This window comes from Pinus tabuliformis, chromosome 1_2 (assembly GCF_031772625.1).
Source record: "Pinus tabuliformis cultivar Carrire ecotype Pingquan chromosome 1_2, CPIR1, whole genome shotgun sequence".
NCBI lineage: Eukaryota > Viridiplantae > Streptophyta > Pinopsida > Pinales > Pinaceae > Pinus > Pinus tabuliformis.
The window spans coordinates 742,844,598-742,864,871 of record NC_142298.1 but is presented as its reverse complement, the minus strand read 5'-3'; the positions used below and the strand labels follow the sequence as shown (position 1 = coordinate 742,864,871).

At 41.3% G+C, this 20,274-nt stretch overlaps 1 pseudogene; it reads left to right on the top strand.

Annotated features, from left to right (window-relative positions):
* The first annotated feature begins 5,864 nt into the window (after window positions 1–5,864).
* On the top strand, window positions 5,865–17,198 carry LOC149207901 (protein ASPARTIC PROTEASE IN GUARD CELL 2 pseudogene; annotated as a pseudogene).
* Window positions 17,199–20,274: the final 3,076 nt, after the last annotated feature.

The window sequence follows — 20,274 nt, the reverse complement described above, 5'->3', positions numbered from 1 at the left end:
CAGTCAATTTCGACATTTCCTCTTTTGTTTCGGCATAGCTGCTCTGTTTCGGCTCCGGCTCATGGCTTCGCGCTGCCTCTCTGGTATGCCCTTACCCCTGCTTGTTGTTGACCTTACCTACTTTGTTCAGTTGCACTGCCTCCGTAGCTACTCGCTAATTTGTTTCATTCTTCAGGCGGCTCTAGAGTTTCTTTGTGGAGGGTTTTTATGCGGCTACCTCACTTAGGTATTACTTTGCATCTTTTGTTCTTGTAGATGTGATTCAGTTTCTTGTTAGCTTTTGGTAATCTAATGACATTATTTGTTTTGCATATGCGACCACCGAGGGTTCCAGAAGCGAATGAATGGATTTCTTGGTTCGAAACCTTCCTTTGCTGGGTCAGTTCACGGTTTTGCAGTCTCAGGGTTTCACCCAGTCTTCAGGTAATGTGATAGGCATTCATTGTTTTGCTTAGTTACCGAATTCAGATCTTTTGAGGGTTTGATGGCTTTATTTGACTGTTATGGATTTGTCCATATTAATTATATTAATAGCATTCAAGTATTTCGAGTTTCCAATGTGAAAATAAGTGTCTATGGTATTATTCTCCTCGGCCTTTTTTTTTTGCGCCATTGTTTTGTTAAATTAAGGTTTCGGCTTGGCTTACCCGAAATGGGGTGGTGGTTTTTTCCTTGGAACCAAGTTGTAATTAATATATTACATATTGTGGATGGATAGTGTATTACCCAAGTCTCAATGACTGGAATGTTTACTTATTATTTATCAAAGCATGATGGGTATTTTATCAAATTTCTTCTTGGCCTAATTTTGTGTCTCTGTGTAACTTCATTATGGTTCCATTGTATTTAGCTCGACCTGTTCTGATATTGTGAAGTCATTTAAACACATCTTTGATTTCTAAAAGTCTGGCCTTATGCACAAATATATGCTTTGCTTTATGGTATATTTTCGTGTAGTTGTTCTATTATATTGTTAGGGTTTGGGATTTATGCCAACCTTAACAGGATGTGGCTATATAAGTTTTCTACTATGGTCTTTACAACATATTCTCATTGTTTTAGTTTTCGAGCAATTTCTGAATACATTTATCTTGTATTTGTCTTGTCGTTTTTTCTCCGCGATAATTCTCGCGTAGTGTTTTGAAATAAATCTCGTTAACTATTTTATTTACTGTAGATAGGAAATTTAATCCGGTTTGTTCATTTATTTTAAAGGTATTCTCAACTAGATTAGCCGCAAGCTTTCAGTCTACCGACTTGCCTCTTCTTTTCATAACTAAGGAAAATGGAAGGTTTAAACCCTACAGGGGTATTTTCCGTATCTGGAATATTTATGCTCATGTTGTTTTCTTTTCTAGAAATACATCTACCTAGACCTAAATTTTCCTAACAGTGTTCTTATTCTCAGAGGGTTTGCTTGCTTGTGTGTCTTTCATACTTTTAAGTTTATTACATAATGAATTTCCAGATTCTTTTACACTCTTTTCTTTGTGTTCTTCCACTAAAATTACACACATATTGTTGGGAAGTTAATAAGAAAATTATGTCTAACATAAAATTCCTACAATAATAGTCCATCTATTACTTTCAACAGAAAATTAGATTTCTAGTTGTTTGATAGTTTATTTTTAAGTTTCAAGTTCTAGATAGGATTCCTACAGTAACATCCCATCTACTATTTTCTACAGAAAATCAAAGGTCTATTCTTTGACAGTATATTTCATGTTTTAGAGTTCTAGATACTTATCTGGATTCTGTAGATTTTTCTTTCACTGTTGTCCTCCTGGACCAGAATCAACGATATGTTGACAAGTTTCCTCCCAACCTTGAGACTTGCTTTCAGGTCAAAGTTGCCCCCCGAGCTGTTGCTCACATGACCGATGCTTTCCTGTAAGACTTATCGGTCTAATATCTACAACTATCTAGTCTCAACTAGACTTAGCTCCTAATCCGTCTAACATATCAGCACGGAAGGATTTCCCCTTTTTCCTTTTCTCCTTCTCCTTTGTTCATCTCAAGTACCAATACCCTTTTGATCTCTTCCTGGAGAATTCATATTCAGGGAAGTAGTTCGGGATAGGTAATTGCCTATCCTAACTACCTGACATGTGAGAGTTACAAGACTTGTTATCCCTCAAACATTTCTTTCATGCATAACTTAATTAAAATATTAAATGCATGAATTTAAATAATAATAATATTTATATCTAGCTTTGTTTTACTGTAGTAAATAAATAATTAAAATTTCTAGGGACATCACACGCTCCCAGTTTGAATTCTATATGACCTTTTGGCTGCCATTTCTGTTGTACCCATTTTATCAGATCCTTCTATGTCGTCCATATGCTGATGAATTTGCATATCATCGCATGATCCTTCATGTAACTGCGATATTTTTCCAGTTTGTTCAATGGGATTACGAAACAGGGTTTCTCTGTTGCACAAGGTAGACATTACCCACAGCTTCTTGCCTGTCATCGAGCTCCAAGGATAGGACTGTTGTTAGGGTTGACGACTTCAAGGGGACTGGACTGGTGGCAGGTTTTCCCACTTGATTCGCCAGTAGTGACGCTACGGTAAGAGGGGATCTCTAGCCCCTCCTTCCCCCTCTAGGGCTTGCATCGCATCGCCTCTGTCAGATGTAGGTCGAGTACATTCAAGCAGTGCCTTCAGGTTTGTCAGCGTACTACAGGTCACCAAACCCTAGCTTGCTTGCATCGAGTTCTTCTAGAGACCTTTGTGCATCTCGTGATAAATCGTATAATCTACTCTTAAAACTTAAAATTTTTAAAAATAATATAAAAATTTTAAATTTATATAACAAACTTATTATCATTATTATCAATTATATATCTAATAACTTCATTAAAAAAAAGCATTACCATTCCTTTGTTCTTACTATTTATTAATAAGTATAAATAATTAAAAATCAACAATAATAATAAAATGATATAAAATATTGACAATTTCACATGTCTTTTTTTAAGTAAAATACAAATTATTAAAATTTTAACAGCGATATAGAAATCTTAACTTTTTTTTACTACAATTTTATATAATCAATACATTATCATTATTATTAATTTTATCTTTAATAACATCGTAAAAATATGATTATAAAAAATTAATATTATATTAATAATTTATTATAATATTATTAAATTATAATTATAATTAAATTAAATTAAATTGATAATAATAAAATTACTATGTTTGCTTTTCTAAATGATTTGTATTAGCCGATAATTAATTTAGGTCAAATCACTCGTCGATAATTTTGAATAAGAAATTGAGTTTGCTCTCTGTGATCCGCATGATTGCATGTATTTTAAAAGTATAAAGTAGTTATTTGTATGTAGATTTGCATCGTTATTCCTATAATATATGGCAATTCGCTCTGGAAAAGGTAATTTTTTTAAAAAACAGGAGGGGTTAGTTTCTTTTAGAAGCATTATGGGCCTTTTTTTTTTACATATACGTATTAGAAACCTTGACAGCCGTCACATCGAAATATCGAAACGATCATATTACAACCACATGGGATAGAATACGCTACAGCATTTATGCAGTTCAGCAGGATTCAAACTCGGCCGGGGTGCGTGCGAACCGACTGCCCCGACCGGTACATCATGCACTCGCGTGCATGAAAAAAGGTAACCTTGAAAAGCCACTTTTCTTTCGATAAAGATGCATCTTATATTTTGGGTAACCATCAGTCTGTCTGTTCAGCTGAAAAGTAGGTATGAAGATGAATATACATTACTTAGGTATATTTAACAAAATTTTAATTAAAATTGATAAAGAATCAAAATTTAAAAGAGTCAAATTAAATTATTTTAGTTTATATCGATTATGTTTTCAATTTTTGTGACTAAATTATTGTCGATATAATTTTAGAATTTTAATAAAATTATACAAGAAAAAAAAATCAAAATCCAAAAGAATTAGATTAAATTATTTTATTTCATATTTCATAAAATTATTTAATGATATATTTATATTTTGTGAAATTATTTCATTTTATTGGGGTTTTGTTGTGTAATTTAGAAGAATTAGATTAAGTTATTTCATATTGATGATATAATTAGGATATTGTTGTTGTATTTGATGTCAATGATATACCTAACATAGCTATATAAATTAAATAATTGATAAAGAATCAAATAGGCACATTACTAAAATTTAAAAAACAAAAACAAAAACTCAACATAAAAAAATAATTAAATTATAACTCTATTTTAAATGGTTATTATTATCAATTATAAAAATAATTTATATATAAGTTAAATATATATACATTTAACCCAAAAATTACATAATTTTATAATTACTATAATTTTAACCCATATATCTTTAATATATAGAATTAATTATTTATATATATGTTTAACTCATTTATCATCATTATTATTATTTGTCAAATGGGTTATCTCTAGTGGTTGGTTATAATGGTTGTGTTCAATGCCTAGTTAATAACATGCCGATGAGAAATATTGATGTAATGGATAAGTGCCTACAAATCTTGGTATATGGACTCTCGCTCTAGCCCTTGGTACTAGAGATGATGATCTCACTTGAAAAAAAAAACAAAACAAAACAAAATTATTTAAAATAAAATTATAATTAGCTAATTTTTATTTTTTTTTTTAAATTTTAGTAATATGAGATGTATCAATGTGTTTTGTGATATATCAATGTATTTTGATGTGTAGTATGAATTGATATCTATATGTTTATTAACAATTTCCATTAGTTAAATATGAGAAAGTAAATATAGATTTAGAGATGCAAAGTAGTTAATAGCTGAAATTACATCTATTGTTGTAGATTAGATGCCCAAATATATCTTTATTTTTCGTTTATGACTATAAACAAAAATAAAAATAAAAAAATATCAACTTTTACTAGAAAAAATACTAAAAAAAAACACGAAAATTTGAATGGAAAGAAAAAATAATCTTGCAAGAAAGGACTTCTATCATCATAACATAGAAGTTTTGTCATTTAATTTAGAAGAATTATTCTTCAAATATTCCATATTGAAGATATAATTAGGGTTTGGATGTAGTAATTTAAATAGTAGGTCCAAAAAAGGGAGTGGTTTGACATACCATGCCAGCCGCGTGCCTAACAACCCAATGAAGTACGGAAAAACATGGCATATTTAGGTTAATTAAATTAATGGGTATACACAAAAATTTGAATGGAAAGAAAAACTAATCTTCCAAGAAAGGACTTCTATCATCATAACATAGAAGCTTTGTCATGTAATTTAGAAGAATTATTCTTCAAATATTCCATATTGAAGATATAATTAGGTTTTGGATGTAGTAATTTAATATGGAAGATATAATTAGGTTTTGGATGTAGTAATTTAAATAGTAGGTCCAAAAAAGCAAGTGGTTTGATGTACCATGCCAGCTCGCGTGCCTAACAACCCAATGAAGTACAGAAAAACATGGCATATTTAGGGTAATTAAATTAATGGGTATGATGTGGACAGGCCATCTAAATGACAAGTGCATGAAAGGAAAAAAACGAGAGTAACACGAAATGAAAAGAAATGAGAAGGCCATCTTTGTGAATCACCTCTCCTCCAAACGTGTGTTGGAAGGGCAGGAGAGTCAATAATATGGAAGACGATAAAGTGGAAATAGGGTACACAGTAACAGGTTACAGAATTGCTTTTTGGGTTTGTGGTAATGTGTTGTTTCTCTTGCTAAATGCCATAAATCCATCCGTCTCTTGTGAGTTGATTCAGCATGAATCGAAAAGATCTCTTTCCTTATCTCGGATACACTCCCCGACGCCCGGGTGCCGCAATGACCGGCACTTGGTGAGCTTCTTATTCTAATCCACACCCAATGGACGAGTCCCTCCGACTCCCTATCCCTCTCTTTCCATTTTGGTTTTTGTTGGCGGTTGAGTTGTTGCTTCTGTTGGGCCAATCTGCGTCCTCGAGACCATTTTCTGCCCCCCGAGCAGCCGGGCTATCACGCTCTGGATGTTGCAGCTACGCTAAGGGAGACGGAGACTGCACCCAATGGGGTTGAGTATAAAAGAGAAACCAAGCCAAGATGGATGGCCTGGAGCGTGCTAGTGGTGCACAGGGATAGTCTTTTGGTCAACGCCGCCGCCAACGCAACGACGTCCTTTGAGCACCAGCTGGAGGAAAGGCTAAGTTAGGAAGTGGCAAGGGTCGAAGGGCTGGAGCAGCGCATAGAGAGGAGACTGAGATTGAAAAAGGATCCGGCAGGTAACTACGAAAATGTTGCGGAGGTCACTGCAAAGTTTGGTGAGGAGGTCGTGTCAGGAATGGAACAGGGGAGCAGTGAGTACTTCACGCGTACAAGTGTTGGGACGCCGACAAGGGAGCAATATATGGTGCTCGACACGGGCAGCGACGTGGTCTGGATTCAGTGCTAGCTGTGTTAAGAGTGCTACTCTTAGTCGAATCCCATCTTCAACCCTTCCTTCTCCGCATCTTTCTCCACTGTCTGTTGCGACTCCGTTGTCTGTCGTCAGCTTGGTGCGTACAGCTGTGACGATGGGAGCTACCCTCTGAGGACCACGAGCTGCAGGGTGCGCGGATGGGTGAGTTGCAACCACGGTGGAAGGTCACGCGAGTGACAAATGCGAAGTGTTAAGCATGGTATGTATATATCGTATGAGCGGTGTCACGCCCCCTGGCCGGCAGTAGTCTTTCAACCGCTCTTGGCGAGGTGCGGCACCACTGAACACTTTCTTTTCACCAATACTTATGTTCATGAACTACGCCTAACCATTAGTCTACTTAGTTTGTTTTTCGCAACCAAGTATTATTATGTTTCCTTTATACCAATGAACACCCATACACATTCATTATCATCAGCAATTATACGTGAAGAACACAATTGCACAGTATAAAGGGAGGGGAAACTCCCTGAACAATGAGTCTGCCCGATATCAATATATTATTCAACTTTACAATGTTTACAAAGATTTATGTTTACTTAGTCAATTTTACATCAAGGCCACACCTTCGTGTGCCAACCAAGTTCCTTGCCCGAGTTGGGCGGGCGCACCCTCACACGGACCGCCAACCACACTCCTCAACTGAACTTCGTTCACCTTGTATCTTTGTGCATGACAAGCGACTCACCTGAGTCACTCGTTCACCAAACAACCGGCGCCTTCACCCATGAGTTACCCGTGTTCACCAACCGAACATTGGGCGCTCTCGTCCAAGTTACACCCATGTTATTTGCCTTTACCCAGCGGGGGCCCTCACCCGAGGCTTACCTGCACTCTTCCGAACGATGGGCGACCTTGCCCACACCTTTACCCGGTAATAGAAACCTGTGCGATGTCACCATGTGGCTCTGCCCGTAAGCGGGTGCATAGACTTGCGCCTCCGCTCAACCTCAACCTCCCAACACGTCTTCGCACTTTTCCCTTATCACCACAGGCTCCTTCACATTTCTTGATCGAATGCTTGAGTTTGAATGTTCGATGTCAAATGATCCATCCATGTGTTTAATAAATACGCATTGTTATGTGGTCGTGCCACCTCTCGGCCGACCCGCATTCATCGTCAACCGACACCCTCATTTGGTCTGCCATACGGTCGGCTCATCCGCCAACACCCCCAACCAACACTCTTCACCATCAGCTCACCAACGATGAACGCCCTCACTCATTCATCGTATAAACATGTAACTCGCTCCTCCATACTTTCATACGCATGCTCCAAGTATCTTCGCTCTATCGTTTTATCGTTCAACCGTGCGCTCGTTTGGCTAACCAACTCGTCGCACTTGCATGGCAGTCATGCCTTGGACCACAGGTCCTTACATCCTCCCCCACTTGAAATCATTGTCGTCCTTGACAATATCTCGTCTCGGCAACTATTTGTCACCAAGATCACCATACCAAGGTATACACCCCATCAGTATGTCATACATCGGAAGATCATCTTAATCCATGACCATCAACCATTCTGTCACAATCTCCACATGCTGCTCCCCATCGTGGAAGGCTAGCCCCTCCATCTCAGCAACATGCTTCTTGCAACATCTCGTGTCGACCTTATCATGTGTCATCCTCGTGTGAACTACTGCCATGATACTCCAACTCAATGCTAACACATCTCTGCACATTGAGCTCCCTCATGTTTGAACTAGTCGGGTGATCAGTCCAACTATCACACTCAAACCATGAGAATGAACATCCTCATGCCATCATCAGTAATTTCTCGGAACATCCCTTCACATCCTCAACTCGATCAAGAATCCATCTCCATATAAGTGTAAGATATGCTTAGGTCCATGAAGTAGTCCTCATCTCATCTGCAACATGCTGTCCATGATGTTTGGTACCAATGTACTGCAAGAAATCAGCCGCATCTATCCCAACATCATCCATCTGCAAAACATCCATCTCCTCAAAGTGAAGAGATCATCTCATCAACCTCGACTCTCGATGTACCACATCCAGGTCCATGAAGCAACCTCCATCATCTCTGTATGTGCCATCCCTCAAGTATGTCATAGAAACAAGTATACACCTGTCTCATCTATCCATGTGCTGCCCATGATCATAGATCAATTAGCTCCCATGTGTCAAAGGTGGTTGAGTCTCAGCTCAACCCATGCCCAAGTGTTGCCACCAAGGCATCATCATCGTTGTAACTCCATCACTCCAAAGTGTCTCATATCGATCCTCCACATCAAGTCACTCTTTCAAGCCACACCCATACATGTACTTGAAAGTATGCATCCCATTCTGCATCAAAGTCCCTGACCTCAGCTCCTCAATGCATCAGATCCTCCAAGTCCACCATATATGAAGTCCCCAAAAGTCACAACAATCTCATGTCATCATGAGCTCCATGAGTCATCTCCAACCAACATCCAGCAAGCATACAAGTCTCGGCCCAAAGGTCTCTGCAAGATGCCTCAGCTCTCCATGTAGTAGGAATGCTCCATAGTCTGCTCACAACTCCATCCAAGTCCATGGCCTTGTTGTACAAGAGTGCACAACATCCCCATTAGCTCATAAGCAAAATATCTCCATGTCATATAAGCAAATCTACCCGCACAACATCCCTACCTTGGCACTCCTCATTGGATGCCCATAAGTGACACCTCTACAAGTGCTCCTGCATAATGTCCCTGCATAGACTGCCATGCTCCATGTCTCCAACCTGTTGTCCATGACTAAGTTGCCCATGTAGTCCAACCAAGTAGACTCATCACAACAATCGGTCATCCTCATCCAAGTCTACAATCTTCGGTCTAGTGAACTTGGTCACCCAACCATATCATCATCATCACGAGTCCCTTCCATCATAGCTCCCCCCACTAAAGGTTCCACCAAGACTTGCTCTTGGTCTCAACCATGAGAAGTCCACCCAAGCAACTCAAGTGTGTGCCCTTCTCCAATATGTCCACGAGTCATGCTAGGCACTTAGCCAATTCTTCCATGTGGCTAAAGCATGACCCAATCCTTTCACAATGATCATCATGTTCCTCCCTTGTCACGGGCCTTTGCACCTTCTACCATAAGGTCAAAAACAACCCCAATAAGTCCTGCAACAGTCAACAATCCTTGCTTCTCCATACAAGGTCTCATCATAGACATCCATGGTAAGATCCTCCCTAGCATCGGCAAACTGACTTTTCCCTTCCCTGCATATGGTTCATTTACCAAATGCTCAACTGAAACACAAGTATCAATAATACTTACATCATCATCATCATTATCATGAGGCTCCTCCATGTGAGTCTCCCCATCCATCCATGTCTGCAAACTGCACAATCCTGGTCCACCTTGATCAATCTCAAGTTCATCCTCCATCGTTGTCACGTCTGCAATATCTTCAACTATCATGGCTTCCTCTTCCTTATCATCGCATTCTGCAGCTTTCTCCTTATGAGTCAAAGCTATGGAATGCTTCTATTCAAGAGTTAGCCATTTCCACTTTTCTCGAATTAAATCTTGCCTTATCTTCAATTCCTTGAGTTCTGAATCAAACAAGTCCACTTCCTTTGCAAGTCGATAGGCTTCGTCCCTATTCCCGTCAGAAATCCCTTCCTTGACCAAGGCATGAAGAGCATCCTTTGCTTTGAACAAGCCTTTGCCCCATTCTGCAAACCTTTGTTCAACCTCCCTTGATTCTTCAAGTAGACTCCCTTCAAATTCCTTGAAGGTTGCAAAACCCATTTCCTGCAAGATAGACATCCTTCTTGATTCTTCACCATTCACCAGGTTCTCCCTGCAAGACCGAACCAACTCTTGATTCTATCTGTTACCTGCAAAACTTGAACTTCCTTTCAAGTCTTCGGCCTTTGTAGAATCAGTTTCCTTCGTCTGCACTTCTCTTGAATTAGCTCTGATACCAATTGTCACGCCCCCTGGCCGGCGGTAGTCTTTCAACCTCTCTTGGCGAGGTGCGGCACCACCGAACACTTTCTTTTCACCAATACTTATGTTCGTGGACGACGCCTAACCATTAGTCTACTTAGTTTGTTTTTCACAACCAAGTATTATTATGTTTCGTTTATACCAATGAACACGCATACACATTCATTATCATCAGTAATTATACATGAAGAACACAATTGCACAGTATAAAGGGAGGGGCAACTCCCTGAACAATGAGTCTGCCTGATATCAATATATTATTCAACTTTACAATGTTTACAAAGCTTTACAAGTATACTTGGAAACACCAAGTTTCATACTTAGCCAATTTTACATCAAGGCCACACCTTCGTGTGCCAACCAAGTTCCTTGCCCGAGTTTGGCGGGCGCGCCCTCACACAGACCGCCAACCGCACTCCTCAACCGAACTTCGTTCACCTTCTATCTTTGTGCACGACGGGCGACTCACCTAAATCACTCGTTCACCAAACCACTGGCGCCTTCACCCATGAGTTACCTGTGTTCACCAACCGAATGTTGGGCGCTCTCATCCAAGTTACACCCGTGTTGTTTGCCTTTGCCCAGCAGGTGCCCTCACCCAAGGCTTACCCGCGCTCTTCCGAACGATGGGCGACCTTGCCCACACCTTTACCCGGTAATAGAAACCTGTGCGCTGTCACCATGTGTCTTTGCCCGTGAGCGGGTGCATAGACCTGCGCCTCCGCTCAACCTCAACCTCCCAACACGTCTGCGCACTTTTCCCTTATCACCGCAGGCTCCTTCGCATTCCTTGATCGAATTCTTGAGTTTGAATGTTCGATGTCAAATGATCCATCCATGCGTTTAATATATACACATTGTTATGTGGTCATGCCACCTCTCGGTCGACCCTCGTTCATCATCAACCGACGCCCTCGTTTGGTCTGCCATACGGTCGGTTCATCCGCCAACACCCCCAACCAACACTCTTCACCATCGGCTCACCAACGATGAATGCCCTCACTCATTCATCGTATAAACATGTGACTCGCTCCTCCATACTTTCGCACGCATGCTCCAAGTATCTTCGCTCTGTCGTTTTATCGTTCAACAGTGCGCTTGTTTGGCTAACCAATTCGTCGCACTTGCGTGGCGGTCATGCCTTGGACCACAAGTCCTTACAAGCGATCCCGAGCAACCCGAGGAGCGGGTGAGCCAATATGCAATGGGGGTAGCCACAGGATATGTGGGTGGGCCGACGTGTTAAAATGGAGCAAAGTCGATGGAAGAGCGTTTGATGGGTAGGTCGGTTGGGCATTTGAACGATGGGCGTTCAAGCGTATAAATAAGTGGAGGACGAGTTGGAGACGAGTCATTCAACCAATGAACTTAGACGCAGATCACTTGGACAAGTTAAGTGAGAAGTGCGAAGAAGTGCGAAGGTTCAGTGCGGATGTGCCCGCACGACGGGCAAAATGGGCAAAGGTGTTCGTGCAGAGTTGAATGACGGGTGAACCGTTCAGGGCGTTTGTACAGAGCTGAACGACAGGCGAACTGTTCAGGGCAATCGTGCAAAGCTGAACGACGGGCGAACCATTTAGGGCGTTCGTGCAGGGCTGAATGACAGGCGACTCGGGTAGGGCGTTCGTGCAGGGTTGAACGACGAGCGTGCCGGGTGACATGGTGAGGGGTCAGCCGAACGAAGGTTGAACCGGAGGTCGTGAACAGGAGTTTGTGTACGCAGTACTACGTGTGGCCCACCAAACGAAGGGAGGTCGAAACCGTGAACAAGAGTTCGGGCAAGTGGCGATACGGGTGCGTGTGTGCCCGTCGAACGAAGGAACGGTTGGGCTGAACGATAATGTCGGGCAGGGTAACATAGTGAGGGTGTTTGTTGAACGAACGGAGGGCAAGCCGGGTGAAAAAGTGCGATGGGTTGTGAACGAAAGCGACCAATGTGCGGACGTGCTGGGTAGGCGTGCACGGTGACACAGGTGGGCGCCCAAATTGGGCAAATGGCGCGACGAGCTGAACGAACACGTTCAGGGGTGAATGAAGAGCTGGGCAGAATGTGCGGCGACTGTTCGGAGGTGCTACGAGGCTGGGCAACCGAGTTTGTCGAAGTTGAAAAATTGGCTAAAGTGTAAATTTGGGGTTTCCTCCAAGATTTAACTTATACATGAAACTTATATATATTGACATATGGGCAGACTCACAATGGGGAATTGCCCCTCCCTTTATACTGTTGTGCATTTCTATATGTTAATGTTGTTATGATGAATGTTCATGGTTTTCATCATGTATAAAGGATAACTTAATACATGGTAACGAAAAATAAACTAAGTACGAATGTTAGGCGTAGTCCATGATCGTGAGTATTAGTGAAAAGAAAAGGGTTGGTGGTGCCACACCTCGCTATAGTGCGGTTGAAAGATTATCGCCAGTGTAGGGGCGTGACAAGTGGTATCAAAGCTGGTGAACTGAATCAAGGAACTAATTCCACAAGAAGGCCTAAGACTTGACAAGGAAGTTCAAGTTTTGCAGGTGACAGGTGATATATTAGGGTGATTCAGGATTGCAAGGAAAGTAGATGGCAAATATGGTGGAAGGACCTATGGCAGGTGAATTTAGCCATAATGCAGGTGAAGCTTTCTGATACAAGGCATTGGAACAAATGAGGAGATGGAGTCATGAACGGACTTCGATGAAGGCTGAGAATATGGAGATTCGAGAAGGTTGTTCAAAGATCAAAGAAGAACTTGAAGAACTCAAGGACCAATACGAGGATGTCGCAGATGTGACAACGATGGAGGATGAACTTGAAAGTGTTCAAGTTGGACCAAGATCATACAGTTTGCAGACATGGGTGGATGAGGATACTCACATGGAGGAGCCTCATATTGAAGTAAGTATTATTGATTCTTGTGTTTCAGATGAGCTTTTGGTAGATGAACCATATGTAGGGAAGAGCAAAAGCAGTTTGCTGATGCAAAGGAGGATCTTACCATAGATGTCTATGATGAGACCTTGTATGGGGAAGCAAGGACCATTGACTGTTGCAGGACTTGTTGGGGTGGTTTGTGACCTTATGATAGAAGGTGCAAAGGCCCGTGACAAGGGAGGAACATGATGATCGTTGCGGAGGAAAAGATCATGCTTTAGCCACATGGAGAATTGGCTAAGTGCTCGACATGACTCATCGACAGATTGGAGGGCACACACTTGAGTATGACGATACTTGGGTGGACTTCTCATGGCCGAGACCAAGAGCAAGTCTTGGTGAAACCTTTAGTGGGGGAGCCATGGTGGAGAGACTCATGTGATGATGATATGGTTGGGTGACCGAGTTCACTCGGGATTCGCAGGCTTGGATGGGGATGACCGATTTTTGTGATGGGTCTACTTAGTTGGACACAGGGGCAACTTAGTCATGGACATCAAGTTGGAGACATGGAGCATGGCAGTCTTATGCAGGGACATTATGCAGGAGCACTTGTAGGGGTGTCACTTATGGGCACCCAATGAGGAGTGCCAAGGCAGGGATGTTGTGTAGGTGGATTTGTTGGTGTGACATGGAAACTTATTATGATGAGCTGATGGAGAGGTTGTGCACTCTTGTACAACAAGGCCATGGACTGGTTGGAATTGTAAGCAGACTATGGAGCATTCCTACTACATGGAAAGCTGAGGCATCTTGCAGAGACCTTTGCGTCGAGACTTGTATGCTTGCTAGAGTGTTGGTTGGAGATGACTCATGGAGCTCATGATGACATGAGGTTGTGACTTTTAGGGACTTCATACATGGTGGACTTAGAGGATCTAATGCATTGAGGAGCTGAGGTCAGAGATTTTGATGCAGGATGGGGTGCATACTTTCGAGTACATGTATGGGTGTGCTTGAAAGAGTGACTTGATGTGGAGGATCGATATGAGGCACTTTGGAGTGATGGAGTTACAATGATGATGATGCCTTGGTGGCAACACTTGGGCATGGGTTGAGCCGAGACTTAACCACTTTTGACACATGGGAGTTGATTGATCTATGATCACAGACAGCACATGGACAACATGTTGTAGATGAGATGATGGCTACTTCATAGACCTGAGCATGGATTACACTTATATGTAAATAGATTCTTGATCGAGTTGATGATGTGACGAGAGTCTGAGAAATCACTGATGATGGCATGAGGATGTGCATTCTCATGGTTTGGGCGTGACAGTTGGATTAGCTACCCAGCTAGTTCAAATCATGGGGTCCGGAAGCGTGCAGAGATGTGTTAGCATTATGTTGGAGTATCATGGCAGCAGTTCACACGATGACGATACATGATGAGGTCAACACGATATGTTGCAGTAGGCATGTAGCTTGAGATGGAGGGACTAGCCTTCCACAGTGGGAGCAACATGTGGAGATTGCAACGGATGTGGTTGATGATCATGGATTGAGGTGACATTCCGATGTATGACATACCGATGGAGTATATGCCTTGGTATGGATATTTTGGTGACAAATGGTTGTCGGGATGAGAGATTGTCGAGGACAACAATGATTTCTAGTGGGGGAGAATGTGAGGACCACGAGCTGCAGGGTGCGTGGATAGGCGAGCTGCGACCACGGTGGAAGGTCACGCCAGTGAAAAATGCAAAGTGTTGAGCATGGTATGTATATATTGTATGAGCGGTCCCGGGAAACCCGAGGAGCGGGCGAGCCAATGGGCGAGCCGACATGCGATGGGGTCAGCCACACGATATGTGGGTGGGCCGACGTGTTAAAATGGAGCAAAGCCGACGGGAGAGTGTTTGATGGGCAGGTCAGCTAGGCGTTTGAATGATGGGTGTTCAAGCGTATAAATAAGTGGAGGATGAATTAGAGATGAGTCATTCAACCAACAAACTTAAACGCAGATCACTTGGACGAGCTAAGTGAGAAATGCGAAGAAGTGCGAAGGTTCAGTGCGGATGTGCCCGCATGATGGGCAGAATGGGCGAAGGCGTTCGTGCAAATCTGAACGACGGGTGAACCATTTAGGGCATTCCTGCAGAGTTGAACGACGGGCGAACCGTTCAGGACATTCGTGCAGCGCTGAACTACGGGCGAATCATTCAGGGCGTTCGTGCAGGGCTGAACGACGGGCGACTCGGGTAGGGCGCTCGTGCAGGGCTGAACGACGTTCGATTCGGGTAGGGCGTTCGTGCAGGGTTGAACGACGGGCGTGCCAGGCGACACGGTGAGGTGTCAGCCGAACGAAGGTTGAACCGGAGGTTGTGAATGGGAGTTTGTGTAGGCGGTACTATGTGCGGCCCACCGAACGAAGGGAGGTCGAAACTGTGAACGAGAGTTCAGGTGAGTGGCGACACGGGTGCGTGTGCGCTCGCCGAATGAAGGAATGGTTGGGCTGAATGATAATGTCAGGCAGGGTAACACGGTGAGGGTGTTTGCTGAACGAACGGAGGGCGAGTCGGGTGAAGAAGTGCGATGGGTTGTGAACGAAGGCGACTGATGTGCGGACGTGTTGGGTAGGCGTGCACGGTGACACAGGTGGGCGCCCAAGTTGGGCAAACAACGTGATGAGCTGAACGAGCGCATTCAGGGGTGAATGAAGAGTTGGGCAGAACGTGTGGCGACCGTTCGGAGGTGCCGACGAGGCTAGGCAACCGAGTTTGCCGAAGTTGAAAAATTGGCTGTGTAAATTTGAGTTTCCTCCAAGATTTAACTTATACATGAAACTTATATATATTGACATACGGGTAGACTCACAATGGGGAATTGCCCCTCCCTTTATACTGTTGTGCATTTCTATATGTTAACGTTGTAATGATGAATGTTCATGGTTTTCATCATGTATAAAGGATAACTTAATACTTGGTAACGAAAAATAAACTAAATATGGATGTTAGACATAGTCCATGACCGTGAGTATTCGTAAAAAGAAAAAGGTCCGTAGTGCTGCACCTCAGTGTAGTGCGGTTGAAATATTACCCCGTGTAAGGGCGTGACATGCCCGTACAAAATAACTTAAGACGACCGTTCCTCCTCCGTCGGGAGCTTTGCCACCGATACGCTAACGTTCGGTTCCACGTCTCTCCTCAACGTTGGCATTGGCTGCGGCCACGACAAAGTCGGCCTGTTTGTTGGGGCCGCTGGGTTGCTCGGCCTCGGGGTGGGGCCGCTTTCATTCCCCACGCAGCTAGGCACGCAGACGGGCCGCGCCTTTCCTACTGCCTCGTCGACCGAAAGTCGGAATCCTTCGGCACGCTCGAATTCGGGCCGGAATCCGTTCCCGTCGAGACGATCTTCACGCCGCTGAAAACCAATCCCTTTCTACCCTCCTACTACTATCTCTCCCTCGCCGCCATTAGCGTTGGCGGCGCACTGATCGAATCAATCCCGCCGGAGGTCTTCCACATCGACGAAACGTCGGTCGCCGGGGTGTCATCATCGACTAGGCACCGTCGTTAATCGCCTCCAGACACCCCCCTACGATGTTCTGCAGAACGCCTTCGTCGCGGGCACGCGACACCTTCCCAGAGCCGACGGGGTCTCCATCTTCGACACCTGCTACGACCTGTGGGGCCTACAATCCGTGAGTGTTCCCCAGTTGGGCTTCCATTTCTCCAACGGGGCAACCTTCATTCTTCGGGCTAACAATTATCTGATACCGGTGAACACGATGGGGACATTTTGCTTTGCCTTTGCACCGATCGACTCTGGTGTGTCCATCGTTGGGAATATTCAGCAACAGGGCATCCGGGTCTCATTCGATTCCGCCAACTCTCTCATTGGTTTCGGTTTCGGTTTCGGTCAGTGCTGATTCTAAACATGTAGTGCTGATTAAATAATATGTATTTTAGATTTAAACATTGCGCATCTTCATCTGGATCTGCAATCGCCTGCGTTTGGTCTGTTGTTGAAACGGAGTATCGGAGAATTCTTGGAATGAAATAATGGAGATTTGTATTACATAATAATCAGCGTAAGTAGTACTTTTCATGTGAAGTGAGCGGAGAATCCGGCGAAAACCAAAGTTCTGAATTTTCAAACGGATTGTTACGGTTTCGTTCCTCTATTTTAGAGGATTAAAGTATTCCCATTAAGCACAAGGGCGTAGAGATCGGAAAAATATTATTTTTCAACTCTAATAAAATCTAAGTTTTATTAGTATTACTTAGTTATACAAGACGAAGCCAGGGACCCCTCATTCTAGAAAGGATTGATATGAATATAGTTCGCTTGGAAAACATCGTCTTTATGAACTTTCATTTTACCACTGTTTACCTAAAGAAAAGCTCAGTGCAGTCTGTTAGATTTGAAAAAAAATATTGTTATATTATTTTTAACATGGGATGAGTTAGGTGAAATTTAATAGTAAAAATTGAAAATATGGTTTAATATTTTTTTATATATCATATGAGTTAGGTGTAATTTATGAGCAAACATGATTAAGGTGAAACTTAATAATAAAAGTTGAAAAATATGGATTAATATTACTTTTAATATAACATGTGAGAAATATCTTTTACTCTAACATATATTTATAAAATAAAATGTATTTTGTTATAAGTTTAGATATATTTTATAATTTAAAATCAATTTTAATGTGGATTAATTTTATTATAAGTTAGATATATTTTATAATTTAAAATCAATTTTAAAGTGGATTAATTGTACAAATAGATCAGTCCATGAAATTTTGGATTAATGGTGAATTGGTGTTCCGTTAAGATACTTTTTGTTATAGCTTACTAATTCAAATCCCTTATGAATCAAAATATATAAATAAATAATTTTAATTTATTTAAATTAAAAAAAAATAATGTATATTTAATTTTGTTTATTTTTTTATATTTTTCCAAAACATTAAAAAAAAATTAAATTTATAATTAAGTGGAAAACAAATTTATATTTATATTTTTCTTTTCCAATGAAAAATAGTAATTTTATTAAAAAATAAAACTATATGTTGTACATGCTCCAAGAGCATTATTGGTGCAAATAACATAAAGTAAAAAATAACATTTGGACTAAGTAAAAATACTTAGTTACATTTTTCTTCCTTTCTTCTTTTCCACTTTTCTCCAACTTCTTAAATTTGGAGTGGAAATAACATTTGTTAGCTGGTTTTCTTCTATTATCATTTGATTTTCCGTATCTGAGTTTGAGCTTTTAGATACAAGACATCGCTTGTAACCTCCCATCTCCTTTTCAATGGGTAACGTCTCCTTATACAACACTGGGATTGAAATTCTTGTTGCTCTGTATTTGTCGGAATGTGAACCATTGTTCCTTCTTGTTTTCCTCCTCCATCTGATATTATTTCTTATGGATTTTGGTTGACCTCGTGTGGGGAATTATCCCCTTCTCCTTCATCCTTCTTCTTAGAGTTGTTGCTCTGAAAGCTACCATCCCTTGTGCTTTTTTGCTTGTTTCTTTTTCCTGCTTGAATCTTTATTTGCTTTGGGACATGTGTTTTGTAAATGACCTATTTGTAGACAAATTTAACATCCAAATGCCATATTTTCAAAATCTAAAAATTGGGTCCAACACATTTTATCATGTAATAAATGAATGTGATCAGAGTTTAGCAAAAGTAAAGATTTCTTCTTCAGTTCTTTGTGTATTTGTCTTTATGTACTTATCCAACTTATTCTCAATTCCTTCTAATACTTTATGATTCCAAAAATGAAGAAGGAGATTATGCAATCTAACCCACACTATCATTTTACATACCACCATTGTATTGGCATCAAAATCCAAGAACCATGGGGTTATAAAATAATCCACAAATCTCCAAAATTATGGCCCCTCTCTAAAGACCAAATCCTTGTCCTTCTGTGTTTCAAATTTAACAATGAGAAAACCCAAAACTATGGCCCCTCTCTAAATACCAAATCCTTGTCCTTTTCTGTTTCAAATTTAACAATGAGAAAACCCCGGGAGCATAGATGAATATCACAATTTACTATCAAAGTATGAAAAACCCACTGAAAAAGATCCACTAGTTTTGGCCAGAAGGCATTAAATCTTCATATAATTGCCTAAGATTGGAAGTTTGCACTAATAACATTTACCTCTAAAAGATCTACTGCCATTTCTAGGACCTAATTCAATTGTTCCACAATGTATGGGTCAGAAATATTAAGATTTTAATCTAATTTGATTTGAACTTTCAACTTCCCTTTAAGGGCATATTTGAAGGATGTAGATCCATCAATTTTCTTAAACAAACCCCTTGCGGCCACAGATTGATAATGATATAGGAGTTTTGTTCTATGCCATAGTCTTGTAACAGTGAGTCATCTTGCAGAGATCTACCAGCGAAGATCAAGCTTTGAATCTCCATTGGAATACTTGATTTTTTTTTATATCCCTCTTCAAATCTTGCACCAAAATGTCCTCCCAAGCCTCAATGAGGAACGATCTTCCTTCTGGAGTTTGCACAAAAATTTGGAGAGATGATCCCTCACCCACCACAAGTTCTTGACTGTATTCGACGGGTTCTTCAAGGAATTGATTTACCAAGCCCAAATCTAATCTTGCGAGGAGGCTTTCTTCCAGATCTGTCAGTGGATAAAGCAGATATGTTCCACTTAAGGAAAAATCCATCCTACCAAGGGAAACTTCTATTGGATCTGAGAAAAGGATCCATAAATATATGTAGCAAATTGATTTGTTAGTCCAGAGACCACCATGAACGCCGATATATTCCAGGAAAGAAATTGCATCTTCAAGGAATATTGTGCATGCATAAAAAAGGTTTAGAGAGTTTGCCACAAAGGCCAAATCCTCTTGTGACATCCCTCTAAGCCTCACTTCTTTAGCAATCTCATGGCTTTATTTTGGTCCCTGGAAATGGAAACCCCTCCATCCATGTGCACAGAAAGAGCCTA